We start from the raw sequence: 20,810 nt of genomic DNA, 5'->3' as shown, positions 1-20,810 counted from the left end.
GAATATTAATTAACTAGCTCCATGTGGTGTCTTTTATAAGGGTGCTAATCCTAATTATGAGGTCCCTGCCCTCATGATCTAATCACCCCCAAAGGACCCACCTCTTAATACCATCATCTTGGGAATTAGGATTTCAATATATAAATTTTAGGAGTGGGGAAGCAAACATTCACTCCATAGCAATAACATTCACAATGTTTGGCATCTCCTAAAAGATAATTAACATTCAAAGAAGCAGAAAAATGTGACCTATAATAAATAGAAAAATCAGTCAATATAAACAGATCAAGAAATGACAGAGGTGATGGAATCGTTAGAAAAAGCTTTAGAAATAGTATATATATATGTGTGTGTGTGTTTAGAAAGTACATATATATAATTAAAATTTTATAGGAATAAATAGATATAATAAGGAAAGAAATGGGTAAAGTAGAAAAGAAACACATGGTACTCACAGAGCTAAAAATACAATTAACCAATTGGAAAATTCATTAGATGAGTTAAACAACAGATTAGACACTGAAGAAAAAATGATAAGTGATCTTAAAGACGTAGTAACAGAAACTATCCAAGATAAAGACTTAAAAAAAAAGAGACTGAAATAATATGAAAAAAGCCTGAACTACTTGTGAACAGCCTTTATAGGTATGCACATTTTTGGTCGCATAGGCTCCACACTCAGGCGGGGCCCTCACTTGGTTTAGCGCTATGTCATTGCCTCTTAACATTCTCAACAATTTTTGAATAAGGAGCCTCTCATTTTTATTTTGCACTGGCCTTGCAAACTATGTAGGTGGTCCTGACAAGAGGATAATATTAAACAGTCTGACATGCATGTACTTGGAGTCCTAGAACTGTCTGGGGACAATGGGAGGGAAAAAAAAAAGTTTGAAGAAATAATGGTAGGAATACTTCCAAATTCCATGATATAGATCTGCTGGCTCAAGAAGCTAATGAAACTACATTTTTGAAAAAGGAAGAAGACAATACTAAAGATAATCATAATCAATAGCTGAAAATCAGTAATAAAGAGAAAAACTTAAATGCATCCAGAGAAAACTTAATATGGGGGAACAAATAAGAATTACCACAGATTTCTCTTCAGAAATCATGCAAACCAGAGACAATGGAGCAATATCTTTAGTGCTGAAAGAAAAAAATGTAAAAACTTTAACCTAACATTTTATATCAGGCAAACATCCTTCAAAATTAAAGACTTATTCAGACAAAAGATTCCTTAGGGATTTCATCACCAGCAGCAGGCCTAAACTACAGGGAATATTAAAAGAATATTTTCAGGCTAAAGAAAAATGATACCAGATGGAAATTCTGGATATATAAAAAGCAATGAAGAACATTATAAATAGTAAGTAAAAAACTCAAGATTCTTTAAAGACAACATAATACAAGCTTTCAGCAATACAGAATTCATAATAATCAGAAGGCAATTGATAATTAGTGCTAGTCAACATATAAGGGAGTAGGAAAATGTGCCCTATTGCCAGAAGAAAAAATCATCAATAGAAACTTATGAGAATGTGAGACCATGGATTATTTTAGTTAGTAAACTTCATTTTTTTAGAGCTGTTTGAGGTTCACAGTAAAATTGAATGAAAAGTACCGAGAGTTCTCACATACCTCCTGTCTTGACTCGTACAAGCTCCGCCCTGACCACTGACATGCTCCATCTGAGTGGTACACTTGTTACAATTGATGAACCTACACTGATACATCGTTATCACCCGAAGCTGATAGTCTACATTAGGGTTCACTGTTGTTGTTACACATTTGGTAGGTTTTGACAAATACATAATGACATGGATCCACCATTGTATCATACAGAATAATTTCACTGCCCCCAAAATCTTCTGTGCTCTGCCCATTCATCTCTCCCACTCTCATTAACCCCTGAAAAATCACTTATCTTTTTCCCATCTCCAAAGTTTTGTCTTTCCCAGAATGTCATGTGGTTGGAATTATACGGCATATAGCGTTTTCGGATTGGCTTCCTTTCACTTAGTAATATGCATCTAATTTTCTTCCATGTCTTTTCATGGTTTGAAACCTCTCTCTCTCTCTCTTTTTTTCAGTACTGAATAACATCCTATTGTTTAAATGCCCCACAGTTTATTTATCTTTTCACCTACTGAAGGACATCTTGATTGCTTCTAGGTTTTGGCAGTAATGAATAAATCTTCCACAAACATCTGTGTGCAGGTTTTTGTGTGGAGATGTTTTCAGTTTATTTGGGTAAATAGCAAGGAGTGCAATTCCTGGATCTATGGCAAGAGTATGTTTAGCTTTGCAAGAAACTGCCAAACTGACTTCTGAAGTGGGAATGCTATTTTGCATTTCCACCAACAATGAGTGAGAGTTCCTGTTTCTCTCGCCAAATTCCTTGCCAGCATTTTGTATTGTCAGTGTTTTAGGTTTTGATCATTCTTATAGATGTGTAGTGGTATCTCATTGTTTTAATTTTCAGTTCCCTAATGATGTGTGATATTGAACATCTTTTCATATGCTTACCTGCCATCTGAATATCTTCTTTGGTGAGATGTCTTTTTAGGTCTTTTGTGCATTTAAAAAATCAGGTTGTTCATTTCCTTATTTTTGAGTTGTAAGAGGTCTTTGTATATTTTATGTAATGGTCCTTTATGAGATGTGTCTTTTGCAAACATTTCTCTCAGTCTATGTCTTCTCTTCTCATTTTCTTGGTATTATCATTCATAAGGCAGAAATCTTACATTTAAGTGATGTCAGCTTATCAATTATTTCTTTCATGGATGTGCCTTTTATATTGTATTTAAAGAATCATTGCCATACTCAAGGTCATCTACATTTTGTTATCTTCTAGGAGTTTTGTAGTTTTGTATTTTACATTCAGGTCTGTGATCCATTTTGAGTTAGTTTTTTTGAAAGGTATAAGGTCTGCTCTAGATTTTTTTCTTTTCTTTCTTGCATGTGATGTCCAGTTGTTCTGGCACCATTTGTTGAAAATACTATCTTTGCTCCATTGTTTTGCCTTTCCTTCTTTGTTAAAGATCAGTTGGTGGCCAGGCGCCATGTAATCCCAGAACTTTGGGAGGCCGAGGCGGGTGGATCACTTGAAGTCAGGAGTTCAAGACCAGCCTGACTAACATGGAGAACCCCCTCTCTACTAAAAATACAAAAAGTAGCTGGGCGTGGTGGCACGTGCCTGGAATCCCAGCTACTTGGGAGGCCGAGGCAGGACAATTGCTTGAACCTGGGAGGTGGAGGTTGCGGTGAGCTGAGATCGCACCACTGCACTCCAGCCTGGGCAGCAAGAATGAAACTCTGTCTCAATAAATAAATAAATAAATAAATAAATAAATAAATAAAATGACGATCAGTTGGTTATATTTATGTGGGTTTATTTCTGGGCTCTCTATCCTGTTTCATTGATCTATTTGCTTATTCTTTCACCAATAACATGCTTTCTTGATTCCTGTAGCTTTATAGTAAGTCTTGAAGTTGGGTAGTATCAGTCTTCCACCTTTGTTTTTCTTCGATATTGATTTGGCAATTCTGGGTCTTTGCCTCTCCATATAATCTTTAGAATCATTTTGTCAACATTCATGAGGCTATGGAATTTTTACTATATTTCTAAGTAACGGAGCACCCTAAAATGGGTAGAAGGTGATGTGTACACAGTGGGTTTTAGAAGGTAGTGTGGAAATGAATAGGAGGGCAGACAGTAAAGAGTGGAAAGATGATTCCTATTTCCCATCTTTCCTCTCTCTCTTGTCACTTCCCCTGCCCCTCCCTCCCTTCCCCCACCGAATAGCCCATGTCTCACCTGTGCTCATTTTAAAATTAGAGCTTTTAGGTCTTGAGGAATGGTGGAAGATGAGTGGTGTGAAATACTATCTTAGGCTGGAGTTTCCTGGAAGCAAATGCTGGGCCAAGGACTCAGGTGTAAGTATGTATTAATTCTCCCAGTAGAAACCAGTTAAAGGGCAAAAGAAACAGGATAGGAAGGAATGTGACAAAGCCAAGCAAAGGTCCAATTCCACGTGATGTCTCAGACTCAGCCTCATTCTGAGGAGGCTCTGGAGAGAAAATGACATTTCAGAGTTTGTTCCCTTCCTCTCCCCATCCCACAAGAGCTGGGCTTTTGAATTTCATACCAGTCCATCACTGGCTAAGGGCCAGCATGGTGGGGGATGCAAATTCCCCGATCCTTCTCTTCTCCATGTGGGCAAGGAGGCTTTAGTGCCTATGGGCAATTCTTTGAGGACACTGGGTGATAGCCCTTAGTAGCAGAGCATGCCGAGGCTGGGGATGGATACGTAGCGCTGATAAGAGAGATCTGAGGGGATTTGGGCAGAGCGTCAACTGTGTCCATCACAACCAAGGTTCAATTTACATAGGGAACCAGGAAGCCTCATGGGAGGGAATTCCATGGAATTCTCATGGGAGCCTAGGGGAGAGAAAATGTAAGTATTAAAGTTTAGGCCTAAGAAATTGTGCTTCTGCTAAAAGGAGAAGGCTACTGAGCACACCACTACAGTTTTGTATCAGACTTCGGTCTGCTTCCCTGAACTTATGGGCGTTTGAGTGAAAGACTCTCTTATGGGAGTCGATGAGTCCATAAAAGGTCTATTTCACTATGAATTTGGTAGAACCCAAAGATGGCAAAACATCAAAACTATTGCTGTTTCTATGGCTCTTGGATTGAGGCATATTAACCCAATATGATCTCAATCAGTGCTACTTTAGGAATCTTATGGAGTTCACTCAATAGACACTTTTCTAGTGTCTAAAAAAAAGATAAAAAACTTACATTTGTATTCTTCTTAGGGGATGACCTCATAATGGCAGGTGGTGGATGTGGTAAAAAGAGTCTTTTAAAGAGTACTTTGAAACAATGGTTGGAATTATTTGGGGAGCTTTTAAAAATCCCATGCCCAGGTCCCACTCCATATCAATGAAATCAGATTCTCTGGGACTGGGACCCAGAAAACAGTATATTTAAAAAAAACTTCCCAGGCCACTTCAATATACAACAAAGTTTACAAAGCACAGCTTAAAAATAATGCTCTGAGTGGTTACTTTGTGGATCACATTTACCTACACTTAAATAGCAAGAAAGTAGTATTATTATGTAAATGTGTTTTTTATGCCTTGAAGTAAGATTTACTCTGATTGTATCACACACGTTAAAAAAGTGCGTATCTCTAATGACTTAGAGGATAAGATGCTCTGATGGTTAATTTTGTGTGTCAGCTAGACTATGGAGTATTCAGATATTTGGTCAAACATTATTCTGGGTGTTTATGTGAGGATGTTCTAAATATTGGGGATAAGGTAAATATTTCAATAGGTAGACTTTAACGTTGGATTAGATTAACATTTTAATCGGCAGAGCAAAGGAGATTGCCTTCCATAATGTGAGTAGGCTTCATCCAATCAGTTGAAGGCCTGAATAGAACAAAAACACTGATCTTCCCCTAAGTAAGAGTTAATTCTCCAGCTGACTACCTTCTGATTTCATCTGCAATATTGATTCTTCCTACCGGATGGTCTTTGAACTAAAACTTTGGCTTTCCCTGGGTCAATTGGCCCATCCCGCAGATTTGGGTTTACCATCCTCGATAATTGCCTGATCCAATTCCTGGTAATAAATCTTTCTCTCTCCCTCTCTCTATGTGTATGTGTGTGCATGTATTTGTGTGTGTATGCATATATGTGTATATGTATATCTATGTGTGTATATGTACACACATAGGCATGCATACACACACACATATATACATTAATTGTTTCTCCAGAGAACCCTTGATGAATACAAATGGTAACTCTGGAAAACCATTTCTTGTTTCAGAAAAGCGGCTCCAGTGATTAATAAGATTTTGTTGTTAAGAGGCACGTGAAGAGTTTGAATAAAATTATTTCATAAAATTTGAGGGTGGAAAAAAGTAATATTTTAAATATAATGCATTCATTTACAGGATGTGTTATTTAAAATAAATATGCAACTAAATCAAATGCATACATATTTAACTTTTAAAATTTACATTTTTATTAGTATATATTTTCAAGTCAGGCTCTTATAGTCATTTTTATTGTATATGTCTTCCCATATGGATATCGAAGCATTACTTTATATTCTAGGTTGTTTTCTGTTCAGGCATATATGGTAACTAGTCCTGTTGGGCCTCGGTTTTCTTACCTATAATAGAGAATAAAATAGTATCTATCCTTTAAGGCTATTGTGGGAATGAAATTAGATAAGTGAAGTGTTTAGTATTACTGTTAGTAATAACTCAGTAATTATGTAGTTGTATATATATAAAGTATGTTATCAGGGTAAAGTTGAAGAAAGAATTGGCAGAGTCAAATTAATTTTTTTGCAAAGTTTGAAAAATTGTTAGAATTTATATTGAAGCCAGATGTTATTATTTTGACATCATTTGACCAGATGATGTCTTCAGGCAAACATAAGGACACATTCTACATCATGTATTTCTTTTGTTTTTTTTTGGCAGAAGGAGAATGCAGTTGTTCTACCATTCTTCCCTTTAGATAGAAAAATCATCTTGAGTAATGAGCTTATTGCCCATTCTGTGAATGAAAAATTACTAATTCCTAGTGTAAGCCTGAGAGAGAGTACACACTGCATCAACTTTTTTGGAACATATTAAATATTGTATAATTCTTAATTGATTTCAGGAACAAGAAAACCCTCTCTATAAGCAGAATAAGCCTCTTTCAGAAGGCCCTAACAATAACTTCTCAGAGACAAACCTTATTTCTACATTTAATTTTTGTCTAAAAATTATAACAGTATATTCTTATTATCAATAATTTATTCTGAGCCCAACTTTTCTCTTAGAACTTCCATCAGGAGAGAGGACAAGATAGACAACTAGACACAGCCAGGAAGTACTACTTCCATGGATAAAGACCAGAATTTCCAGTAAACCAATATAATTTGAACAGATATTCAGAGAGAAAATGCCAAGAATAGGGGGAGATGCAACAGACACCGAGACTGAAGAGGGAAGAAGCTGGGAACCCTGTACAGGGTACCCCAAAGCCAGGAATAGTTCCCAGTCCCAAACAGCTCCTGGGTAAGGAGGGAGTGAAGGGACTGTGGGACTGCCCACTCTTGCTGCAGATGTTTGAGGTTTTAGCTCCAGGGGACCCCATATCTCCCATGGATGTTTCAGATGGCAGAGCGATCTGCCTGGAGAGAAGACACAGAAATACAAAAGATCCTTAGAGAAGATTATGAACTCTACGCACACATATTAGAAATCTATAAATGGATAAATCCCTGGAAACATGCAATCTCCCAAGATTGAATTAGGAAGGGATTGAAAATCTGAAAAAGACCGATATTGAGCTCTGAAATCGACTAAGTAATAAAAAACATACCAACAAAAAATACCCTGGACCAGATGGTTTTATAGCAAAATTCTACCAGGCTTACAAAGAAGAACTGGTACCAATCCTACAAAAACTATTTCCAAAAATCAAAGAGGAGGGACTTCTCCCTAATTCATTCTATGAAGACAACATCAGCTTGATACCCAAATCTGGCAGAGACAAAATAAAAAAAGAAATCTTCAGGCTAATATCCCTGATGAACATAGATGCAAAAATCCTCAACAAAATACTAGTAAACTGAATTCTGCAGCACATAAAAAATTAATACACCTCAATAAAATGGACATTATTCCTGGGATGTAAGGCTGGTTCAACATACACAAATCAATAAATGTGACTCACCACTTAAACAGAATTAAAAGCAAAAATCATATGATGATCTCAGTAGACGTGGAAAAAGTTTTTGATAAAATCCAACATCCCTTTATGATAAAAACTCTCAACAGACTGCAGGCATTGAGCAGATATACGTTGAAAGAACATACCTCAAAATAATAAGAGCCATCTATGACAAACCCACAGCCAACATTATACTGAATGGGCAAAAGCTAGAACCATTCCCTTTGAGAACTGAAAGAAAACAAGGATCGCCACTCTCTCTCCACCTATTCAACATAGTGCTGGAAGTCTTATCCAGAGCAATCAGTCAGGAGAAAGAAATGAAAGGTGTCCAAATAGGAAAAGAAGTCAAACTATTTCTTTTTGCTGGTGGTATTATTCTGTACCTAGAAAACCCTAAAGACTCCACCAAAAGACTCCTCTAGAACTGATAAATAACATCAGCAAAGTTACAGTATGCAAAATTAATGTACAAAAGTCAGTAGTATTTCCATATACCAATAACATCCACTCTGAGGTCAAATCAAGAACACAATTTCGTTTACAATAGCCACAGAGAAAATGAAATACCTAGGAATACAGCTGACCAAGCAGATTAAAGATCTCTGCAGGGAGATCTACACAACACTCCTAAAAGGAATCAGAGACTACACAAACAAATGGAGAAACATTCCATGCTCATGGATAGAAAGAATCAATATTGTTAAAATGGCCACAGTGCCCAAAGCAATGTACAGATTCAATGATTATATTAGTCTGTTTTCACACTGCTATAAAGATACCACCTGAGACTGGGTAATTTATAAATAAACTAGGTTTAATTGACTCAAAGTTCTGCATGGCTGGGAAGGCCTCAGGGAACTTGCAATTATGGAGGAAGGTGAAGGAAAAGCAAGCACCTTCTTCACAGGTGACAGGAGAGAGACAGAGTGAGAAGGGAGAAAGTGCCAGACACTTATCAAACAACCAGATCTTGTGAAAACTCCCACACTATTACAAGAAGAGCATGGGGAAAACTGCCCCTGTATTAGTCTGTTCCCACACTACTGTAAAGAACTGCCTGCGACGGGGTAATTTATAAAGAAAAGAGGTTTAATTTACTCACAGTTCCACATTGCTGAGGAGGCCTCAGGAAACTTACAATTATGACAGAAGGCACTTCTTCACGGGGCAGCAGACGAGAGAATGGGTGCTGAGTGAAGGGGGAAGTCCCTTAACCATCAGATCTGGTAAGAACTCACTCACTATCCTGAGAATAGCATGGGGGAAACCACGCCCATGATTTAATTACCTCCACCTGGTCCTGTCTTTGACACGTGGGGATTATTATAATTCAAGGTGAGATTTGGATGCGGACACAGAGGCAAACCATATCATTCTGCCCCTAACCCCTCCCAAATCTTATGTTCTCACATTTCAAAACACAATTATGCCTTTCCAACAGTCTCCCAAAGTCTTAACTCATTACAGCATTAACCCAAAAGTCCAAGTCCAAAGTCTCATCTGAGACAAGGCAAGGTGGTTCACATACTAGAGGGCCTTAAATGCCAAATTGAGAAGTGAAGGCTTGATTCGGAAAGCAGGAGAGATTTCTAGAGCATACTCTGGTTTTAGAGCTTTGTCTCTGCACAGGCTTATCTCATTGCCAGTTCCCATCTCTCCACTTGTTTGCCTGCTTTAGTGAGTATTGAAACAAAGATTTTGTGTTCTTGGTGTAAGGAAAATGGATGTACTATGGTCAAGAATAGGCTGAGGCAGACATCTGGTCCAGCATGACTCAGTGAGTTTGGAGTGCAGGCACACAACTTTGCACATTATGTAACCACGCCATGCGGGGTGTATTATGTAACCATCACATAAGCTTAGGCTTGGTTCAGAGCCGCTATTGTCTGTGTAAGGTATAATTACCCTGTTGACGCTGTACATGTGGTTTACGCCTGGTTTGGCTTGCACCCGGGCTCACATTCATGCTTGCTCATGCCAGACTACAGCTTGCGTCCAGGCTCACTTGTGCCCAGAGATAGAGTAAAGCCATGTTAGAACTGTCTGCAATTTCTCAAGTGCTTTTCCAGCTACCTGCCACCCCATTGACTCCCCTCAGACCTCAATCAGGACATAACACTTGGTAAACAATACTGTGACTGGGTGTATTTTCTATAATACTGAGAACAAACAAAAATAATTAGCCATTTGCTTCAGGAAATATATACGCCTGGAGTATAAAACTATAAAACTAGCGAAAATAATTTACTTACCAAGACAAATAGGCATCCCCTATATTGGGTTCAAACCCAGTCCACTATCATTATGTCATAAACTCATCCCATTCTATCTAGTTTCTCTCTTGCTAAACCTACCTTAAAGCCATCAAGCCCAGGTCTCAAAATTCTCCCTCTTCTTCTGCCTTCACTACTAAGGCTTTGGTGAGGCAGTTTAATCTCTTACTGCAGGAAGTCTAGCAGGTTTAACTTTGCTTGATCTACAGGTTTTTCCTGTTGACATTTAGGACACTGACAATTGGTAACCCATGTCCACTTTTGATAATACTCAGCTGATGCATCATTTCCTTTGGTAAGCCTGAGGTGTCCCTTTAATTCGTTGCCCAGGTACAGTTAATGCTTCCGTCCTGTGCCCTATACCTTCTAGTACATACCCATATTCTATCCGAGTTTAATCCTGCTGTTTTATTTTTTGTCTTTCCTCTTAGACTGGGAGTCCCTAAAATTAGTGACCATGACTTTCATCATTATATGTTGTTAGCACTGCCTTGTACAGAAAGAAAGCAGGTGCCCAATTGATATTGAATTGTTGTCTGCTGTATCGAATAAATGAACAAATGAGCCAGGTGCAGGTAGAGAGATGTACAATAAAGAGATCAGACAGATGGTAATTGCCATAGATTATCAATGAAGTGATGATGACCGTTAAGTAGAAATGAATAACTTCTCCCAAGGTGAATCAAATCAGGAGAGTCGGGGAACCACTGGGAAAATTCCAAGAACCAATTGAAGAAAAAGACTAGCCTTATATTTCCATCAGTGGTTTTCAATCCTGGCTGCACATTAAAATTAGCAAGGGTGTTAAAAAAAATCCAACACCCATTCCTGGCACCACCCTCATCCTACCATTCATTCTTTCTTTCCTTTAAAAATATTTATTTTATCATTAATATTATTTTTGTTTGACAAATCATAATTGTATACATTTCACCCCACCATTCTGATTTCATTTGATCTGTTGTGGAATAGGGTATAGAAATAAGTGCTCCTGAAATCTCTAAGGATCAGGCAAGGTTGAAAATCACTGGTTTAAGTGTTACTTCTTCTGGTGCTGTTTGTTTGACATCCCCAGTGATTCTCCAGGAGGTATTGTTAGCAAAAGGACACAAGATTCTCCTGCCACAGAAGCTTAGTGGAATTTTCTATTGGAAATATGGTGTGATGGTGGGTCAGATAGTTTAAAAATGTACTAAATATAATCAAAATTTGGAAAACAAAAAATTACATTTTTTAGTGTAACTCGAGTTACACTAAATGCTGCTAGGAAGACCAAACATTGCAATTCTCAATGGAGGCAAGCTCCTTTGGGGTTTCCTAGAAATGTTTTTCTTTTTTTTTATGGGAGGAACTTGAAATTTAAATGTTTATCAAAAGCTGACATGTGTTTGAGATTGTAAAACACTGCTTTTGCCCCTAGAACTAGAAAATTGTGTATATGCTCCTTCTCTGTGCTCCCTTAGCAGCCTGTATGTACTGACTTTTATCATTGCACTTTTTACAACATATGGTGTGGAAAATTCTTCTTGGTTTTTCTCTTCCCCTGATTAATCCATAGGCCCTTAAAAAGGAGACGGATTATAACTCTCTCTCTTTATTCTCACATGTAGTAGCTAGGGGCATTCAACAGGGATTGACTGAAAGAACAAGGTCAAGTAAGGAATAAAACATCTATCACTGACTTGGCTAGGAAATGAAGCAAATGAGGTCATAGATGTGAGTTCAGGCTGGAGCAGTACCAGATGGTTACTCAAAGATATTGTCCCATGACCCTGCAGCTGCCCCTTCATCCTAACCAGCTGCTAGTGTGTATTGGTGCATCAGGGAAAAATGCTGCCACTATTAGCAGCCCAAAGCATGAATTGGGAAGTGTTGGTTACTAGTACCATTGTATATCAACGCCAACCCCGTTTGTTTTTCTCCTCTACCAATATTACTTTTCACAGGGTAGTTGTGAGGGTTGAATGAATGAGTGTGTAAGAAAATATCTGAAGTAAAAATAGGAAAGGTTCTCATTACCTGCCCTTGAAAGAGAGAAAGTTCACCACAATATTGACATTTGGGCAGAAATATTTTAGAAAACATTCAAGAATTGAAACAGTTGTTGGATTTGATGGACTTTAAGACTCCGTCCCACCCTGAGATTCTATTTTATTTTTTGAAAAATTTAAAAAATAAATTTGTAACTTTATAAATGACACATAGTAATGTATATATTTATGGGGTACAGTGTGATGTTTCAATGCATGTATACATTGTATAATAACCACATAGGAATAATTAACATAACCATCATTTTAAACACTTACTTATCATTTATTTGTGGTGACAACATTCAAAATCATCTCTTCTAGCTATCTTGAAATACACGCTACTACATTGTTATTTGGGATTATTTTAAGTCTTGTTTCAAAGATAAAGATGCTAAAGTACAGAAAGATAAAGAGATTTGCTAATTCTCTCATGGTTATCCCTTAGTCATCTTTTTGGGATTCAGCTAATACATCATTTATTCAAAGATGATTTTTGAGACAGCTATTTCCTTATTCCATGTTATCTCTCACAGCAGAGAGCTGTTATTACAAGCTGTAACTCTGTATTTATTAATATGTTTATTTGTTCAATGTCTGTATCACACACTAGACTACAAAGTGCGTAAGAATAGAAATACAGAAATCAAGTCACTTTTCCCCAAAGAAGGATCTCAAACATTTGTTAAATGAATGAACATCAAAATAATGAACTAATTAATTTTAATGTATTTACTCATATCAACTTTTAAAAAGGATTGGAAGTGGATAAAGGGCAATGTATAATTAATTAATTAATTAATTAACTTATTCATTTATTATTATGAATATTATTTTTATTGAAACAACCATTAAAAAGTTTTCACATCTGCATCACTTCTTGGCCCATCAAGTGTAAAATTTTCACATGTGGCTAATTATTTTATTCCACTACATCTATCATTATTTTGGCAACTTCGATATCAGTGGAAACGGTCAGTTCAACACTCTGGCCTCTGAGGTCCACGACTTCCTTAGTTCTCTCATTCTATTCCACTTGAGCTACCCGCAATGGACCTATTTCAGACCAGTGTTTTTCAGGCTCCAGATTGGGACCTATTAGTGGTCTTAATAATTTAGCAACAACATTTTAAATAAGCATGGAACAGAATTAAACATATCAGGTATCAGAGTGCATTTAAGTATTTTGTGAACATTTGTTTATGTACATTAAATGTCTATGTAAAATTCCTTTCTGAGAATTGTGGTCTAAAAGTTTGTTAAACATGACTCAATAACTTATTCACCTCTGAAATCTCGATTTTAACCTACTAATTTCTCCACTGCCCCTTCCCCTTCGAGCTCCCTTACTCCAATAGGTCCATTTGAACACTTTGTTACTCCATGAAGAACTCGCTGATCTCAACACTTTTTACTTTCCAGTTGTTCCTCCTTCCTACTTTTCTCCTCTCCAAGGTCTGTCACAATCATTATAATTGACTGTCATTCTTTTTTGCTCTTTCCTTCCATTTCACTTGACTGACAAAACAAATTCTCTGCTCACTGCGTACTGTTTCTAATCGACCTGGAAAATGGCTGCGGTTATGGAGGCATAACTTTGCCAACTGATCTCACTTTGAGTCTATGACAACAAATCTCAAGTGGGGCCTCAAAACTATCCAGCCATCTCCTCAGAGTTCCCTAACAAATTTGTTTTCCTTCTCTGAAGTGCTTTCACACCTTCCTTCCCCATTAACCCCCCAATATCAGTTATACATTTTCTACTCCTCAGTGGAGAACTCATGAATTTCTTGAGGAAATAAGAACCACCAAAATACGACTAGGTTATCTCTCCACTACCGAATTTTCACTGTAACCTCCTTCCTATCCATATGCTGCTCTTTTTCTCTCACATCACTGAACCTCTTCTACCATTACCTAAAGCCAAACCCTCCACTTGCCACCTGACGTGTCCCCCATACATGTCCAACACTGGCTCTTCATACCTCTTTTTCTCATTCACAAACAGATTGTAACACTCTAGGTGGGCCAACACTGTTTTTTTGTTTGTTTGTTGTTTGTTTTAGTTTCTTGTGCATTGTGTCTTGCTGAGTATGATAGCAAGGGGACTGAGTAAGCTGGAGAAGAATGGGCGGTGCTGTATGAACATCACAATATGTTGCTGTGGGCAGCTGTGGTAACCCAGTGTCACTCTGTGCCCATGGAGGCTCTATAAAGGGAAAAACAGATAGGAAAGAAAAGAGGGAGGATACAAATACACCTTTGTTTCTCAAATGTTCTGAAAGCTGGCCCTTCATCTATATTATAATTAGATAACATGCTTTCCTGCTAAAATTATCAAGCGTTTGTGGGAAAGTATAACAGTATTCTTCTCCTTGTCCCTACAGGCCCCATTGTCTCTTAAAAATAAGATTTGCACTTCTCCTCCTTCCCACAGTTATTATCCTGATGCAGGAGGCAGAAGGAGTTTAAAGGTCTTTTCTCGTTGGGACCTTGACGTACTCATTTGTACTTAATAGAGAATTTATGGGAAAGAAGATTCTCTGTTTTCAGTCTCTTCTGATGCATGTATTTCCATTTCCTGACCTTTCAAAAGTGACCTTTCAGAAGCAATAATTGTTGGGAATGGGAAGAATTATGGACAAAAACTTGTTACCACATACTGCCTCAAAATTAACCTCGCAGTCATCCCTCAAAAGACTCTTCTTATGACAGGTTCAGCCACCGAGGGGAATAATGGCTGCCAGAATTCCTTGCAAAGAATTACTTAAAGGATCTCTGTTCTATCTCATATCCTCTAGTATGTGTTAATGATATTTTAGGTTCATATTTTTAAATCTTTTAAAGTGCCTTCTCATCTATGATTGCCTTTCATTCTGAAAATGACTTTATGAGTCATGTAAGGAGGATAACAGATTGAAAGAGGTTAAATTATTGTAATTACTTGGGATACTTGTGGGCAGCTTTCTAATTAGAGCAGAACCTGGTGGTAGAACACAAATATTTAAACTTCTGTTTCTGAGTACTCTTTATTACATAGTTACATTAATGTATTATGCAAGGATCATCAATGTGCATCTTCTGTCTTTTTAAAGGACTCCTCAGTTTTATCCTACAGATTTCATTTACCTGGGGGTGAGGAGCCAAGGGATACATGTTTTAAAAAGCTCTCAGATAATTTTGATTTACAGCAAGTTTGGTAACTATTGCTGCAATAGTCAATGGCCCCTTTTCCTGAAGGAAGCACAATTTACAGATTGTTCTAAATGTTCATACATTCTTCTTGCTGTCTTAACTCTGAACTTTTTTCTGCCCTTCATTGAAAAGTCGTCATGATGTTCTTATTTATAGCTAATATCTAATAGAAGCCACAGAACTTCAACTGCTGACTCAAGCACTATCAGCACATAAAGGTTTACTGTATTAGTGAGTTTTAATAGTTGATCGACATAGAACAGTACTATGGGGAAAAACACAGGAAAACATATAATGACATAATGAGTTATTAAACATGATAAATTATTTTACTGAGACTCAGCAAATTTACTTTATTGACATTATGTTTTATATATTGAATATTTGGAAAATGGAAGCCTTTAACCTGTCTTATTTATATATCTTAGAGTTGGCCAAATGTTTCGTGGAATAGAATCAGACAAAAGAGACCTTGGGTGCCAGTTCAAATGCCTGTTTCTCTGAGCAACTATCCTTCTTTCTTCTGATACTTTAGCTGCTCTTTCCCTTTGTGTTCAGAATTCTTTCTTCTTGCTTCATTATAGAACTTACCATTTGTCCTGTAAACTGTTCACATTTTTAACACCTCCACAGGACTGCAAACATCTCAAAGGCAGAAAATCTGTGTTATTCATTTTTGTATTCTCTGTAGATCCTAGTTCAGTTCATTCAGACATTCATTAAACAAATATTTCATAACTCTTTCAGTAGGCATTGTTATTGACTCACTAACATCTACTCCACTGCAGATGATCAGTATAAGTTGGTCATAGCAATTCCATCTTTCCTTGACAGATTGATTCACAAACAGGCCTGTCTTAGCCAATATAAGGTGACATGAGGAAGAGGCTTCCTCAAGGTTTCTGGAAAGAAGTAGAGTGGGTATGAACAAGGAATCATGTTGACTCAGTTTTTGTGGGCAAACATCTATGACCCTAAGAAGAACAGCCTTAAGATAAAAGGGTATGTGGTTAGACAGATGCTGTTGACTGGCAGAGTGAGGAAGAGGGTCCAGGAGTATTTCTTAATGACAGGCTACAATGTATGAAGATCAGGAAGTAATGAAGACATTGCAGGGGGCCAAGGAGCTAAAACAGGTTCAGTAGGGCTGCAGTGAAGGGAGGAAAGCTGAGTGGCAGACCTGGTCCAAAACAGTGCAGGAGACGGGATCTTATAAGGCATGTTAAGATATGTCTGATGTACCTTCAAAAAGAAAACATTTGTTGAATTGTCTTGTCTGATTCTCTCACTCTAATTTTGTGAAAAGAACTGAGCACTTAAGAGATTAGGTAACCGACTATATAGGTCACATCTCAAATTCATAGTAGAGCTGGGACTAGAATATAGAACAAATTTATGACCAGGTGCTCATTTCCTTATGTTATTTGGTCTCATTCAGTGGTTCTCAGTCTTGCCTGTGTTTTAGAATCATCTGAGAGTTTTACAAAACTATAGAGTTCACTCATGATATTTGATTAAATTGGTTTGGGATAAAGACTAGGCATGGGTGTATTTTAAAAGCTTCCTAGGAGATTCTAATGTACAGCTAAGTGGGAAGTCCTGCTATGATTTGAATGTTCATTCCCTCCAAAATTCATGTTGAAATGTAATTGCCACTGTAAGAGTATTAAGAGGTGGCACCTTTAAGAGGTGATTAGGCCATAAGGGCTCTGTCATGAATAGATTGTCACTGTCACAGAGTGGGTTCCTTATAAAACAACAAGTTCAGCCTCCTTTTGCTTCTCTCTCTTGCCCTCTCTTTGTCCTTCTGCCCTGGGGTGATGCAGCAAGATGGCCCTTGAAAGGTGCCAGCCCCTCAGTCTCGAATTTCCCAGCCTCTAGAATCATGAACCAATAAATTTCTGTTCATTATAACTTACCTAGTTTCAGATATTCTGTAGTAGCAGTACAAAATCAACTCAGGCAAGCTCCTTGTCTAAATTATAGGGCTGTTTTTTTCCTATAATATTGAATGTAGCTAATACATATTCTTTAAAAAAATTTCTAAAACAGAAAAAAGAATTCTTGCTGTGAGTCTTGAGTTTTGCAGTTTCCTTTAGGGCACTCTGTCATAATTAGTCATGCAAATGGAGAGCCTTGATCTCTAGGAATTTAGAGGATTAGGAGCAGTTTTTCAGCTGTAGGTGATGATGATACTCTCCAGGTAATTCTCCTGGATCTCTCTCCCCTGTGTCATTCCAAGTTGGGAATTACTACTCTAGTGCACATAAAGAAGAGGAGTTTGTTTCTGAAATGGTGGCTGACTTAATATGTCTCTAAATCTGTCTTATCAATCATTATTATAGGAGGAAAACCACCAGCTGAGTGTCAGTGTATGAGGCTAAAGAGACAGATATCTATGGGGATGGTTTATCTTCACACAGGATCACCAACCATGACTGCAGACTGAATTTCTAACCTCAGTCTATCATCATGCCTATGTGTCCCATCATAAGAGGAACCAAATGTTAATGGAATGCCTGTTATCTCCAACTCCACCTCCACCCTCACTGTTGTGTACCAAACTAGAATTCAACATTACTATCTTACTCAACCTGATAATCCAGATAGAGTTGGCACATCACACACTGGGGCCTGTCGTGGGGTGGGGGGAGGGGGGAGGGATAGCATTAGGAGAAATACCTAATGTAAATGATGAGTTAATGGGTGCAGCACACCAACATGGCACATGTATACATAGTATACATATGTAACAAACCTGCACATTGTGCACATGTGCCCTAGAACTTAAAGTATATACAAAAAAAGAGTTGGCACATATTTGCCACTTTTGTAATATACAAAAATGGTACCTAGAAACAAGGCCAGAGTTTGTATATACCTATCAATATAGGAGTCCCAGCTTCACATATGAAGCCCTAGAAATAAGAAAGCATTGGTCCCAGGTATTTGCTTCCAGTATTATTTGAAAGTAATGTTCCTTTATCCACTTTTCTTCCTCCTTCCTTTTCTCCTTTGCTTCTCTCTTCCTCCTTCCTTTACTTCATCATTTTTAAATTTTATGTTTACTTTCAAAAATCATGTTTGTACCTCTCAGGTATCATCCTTTTTGTCATGTTCCCTATCTAGTTTCCAGAACTTTAATCTGGAATGCAAAATCTTCCCTTCTCTCTGTTATATAATTACCCTGAGATTTTTCCTGTGCAATAATCAAAAGTCCTGTTAGCTGTACAAGAATTTCAAATAATATTTCTTTACTTCAGTTGTGATTTCAGATTCCTTTGATTATCTTGTTTACTTGTTGGTTTTAAATTTTTCTTCAAGTTTGTTAATTATAAATGCTGTCACTTTTTCCTTCCTTCCTTCCTTCCTTCCTTCCTTCCTTCCTTCCTTCCTTCCTTCCTTCCTTCCTTTCTTTCTTTCTTTCTTTCTTTCTTTCTTTCTTTCTTTCTTTCTTTCTTTCTTTCTTTCTTTCTTTCTTTCTTTCTCTTTCTTTCTCTCTCTTTCTTTCTTTCTTTCTCTTCCTTCTTTTCTTTTCTTTTGTTTTCTTTTCCCTTCCTTCCTTCCTTCCTTCCTTCCTTCCTTCCTTCCTTCCTTCCTTCCTTCCTTCCTTCCTTCCTTCCTTCTTTCCTCCCTCCCTCCCTCTCTCCCTCTTTCTTTCTTTCTTTCTTTCTTTCTCTCTTTCTCTCTTTCTTTCTTTCTCTTTCTTTCTCTCTCTCTCTCTTTCTCTCTTTCTTTCTTTCTTTCTTTCGAGACAGAGTCTTGCTCTGTTGCCCAGGCTGGAGTGCAGTGGTGTGATCTTAGCTAACTGCAACCTCCACCTCCCGGGTTTAAGTGATTCTTGTGCTTCAGCCTGAATAGTTGGGATTACAGGCATGCACCATCACACTTGGCTACTTTTTGTATTTTTAGTAGAGATGGGATTTCACTGTGTTGGCCAGGCTGGTTTTGAACTCCTGACCTCAGGTGATCGGCTTCCCAAAGTGCTGTGATTACAGGCATGAGCCACCTCATCTGGCCCACTTCACTTTCCTTGAAGGGATGATTACCCTAAGATTCAGGTCCACGGTCTTGAACTGGCATAGGAAGAACCTTTTTCCTGAGATAAAAAGATGCATGAGGGAGGTTTTGGTTTCCAAAGCAGGTTTGGCAGGTCTCTGAGAAAGCAGATAGAAGAAAAAGAGTTAAATCGAGAAAATTTTATGTGATTTTATGGCCCTTTAGTTTTCCGGGGTAATTAGAAAGACAAGAATCAATGTATTTTGCAAGAAATACATAGGATAACGGCAGTATGATATTTTAAACCTGTCTCAAAGGTATACACGTAAAAATCATTTTTAAAATTTCAAATAAACCCCTCCTTCTAGCACAGCATTACAATATCTTTTCCTTTCTCTAGACACAATACTACTGCTACCTATAATTTTGTCAGTGGTTTAGATAGAACATTTTAGGAGAGAGAAGGTAAATCAATTTGACTTTGCAAATTTCACTCTTTGTCTTGGAGTGGGGCCCCCCTCATGCCTATGGGATCCTGCAATCATCCACTCATCAATAGTGGTGGATCCCAGGGAGTTGAAAAACACAAAAAAGTCCAAGCTATAAAAACTATGGTTTATGTGAAAATGTTACCATGTCTAAAACACATATACAAATCAAATAGCCACATGTATCTCATTTGGAGATCATTCCGAAAGTTTAAACTTGAGATTTATACATGTAAGGCTCTGAGACGGATTATCTTATAGCATTCCCCTAATAATAGATTATTTCCTAAAGCATTGAAGGATCAGGATTTTACTCTATACATTGGCACTTGGATCTTTTACCCATGTTCAGATGCATACTAAAATGAGATATTTTATATATTACCTAACAAAAAGGTGAAAACCATTCTACGATGATAGAGTGAAGGTGGCTACACTTGATCCACAGGCCAATGCAAACTGACTATATAGGTAAAATAATTGTCATCATGGGATAGCCCTGATTCCAGAGGTCTGATGTTTAAGTCAGAACCAATAATCTATCAGTCAGATTGAAACCAACTAAATTCTTTGACATAGCTATCAGTAGTGTTTTGTATCTTTTACATTTGTGTTTTCCAAAACATTTCACAATTTATTAGACAGATTGTCATTATTTTTATTAGATTTTTAGATATCAAGGAGAAAAGAAGAAGTTAAAATACTTGAGAAAGGTGTAATTTAGGACTGTGTCAAAATCTGGCATGCCTCTGTCTCTTTTTTTTTTTTTTGCTTGACCTGAAATAATTTTCAGGACACCAAGGGACAGAGAACAAGTAAAGATTGTTTTACTGTCTTTTTCATGTCCAATAAAACATTAAACAGTATTTAGATATTATCTACACTACTTCTCAGCTCTCTGCAGTAAGCTTTCTCTAGCTAATACCTGAGAAATTTTAGAATATCCCATATGAAGGGGCAGATAGATATGAATTGGCCTGCAACCCATTATCATACTTGACTGAACAATGCTTCAAAGGGGATCTGGGGAGTGTTGTATTTTTTTCTAAAACTTTCTTGGTAGCTGAAAT

The sequence above is a fragment of the Chlorocebus sabaeus genome, chromosome 20, assembly GCF_047675955.1.
Source record: "Chlorocebus sabaeus isolate Y175 chromosome 20, mChlSab1.0.hap1, whole genome shotgun sequence".
In the NCBI taxonomy this organism is placed as follows: domain Eukaryota; kingdom Metazoa; phylum Chordata; class Mammalia; order Primates; family Cercopithecidae; genus Chlorocebus; species Chlorocebus sabaeus.
Note: the sequence above shows the minus strand (reverse complement) of the source record.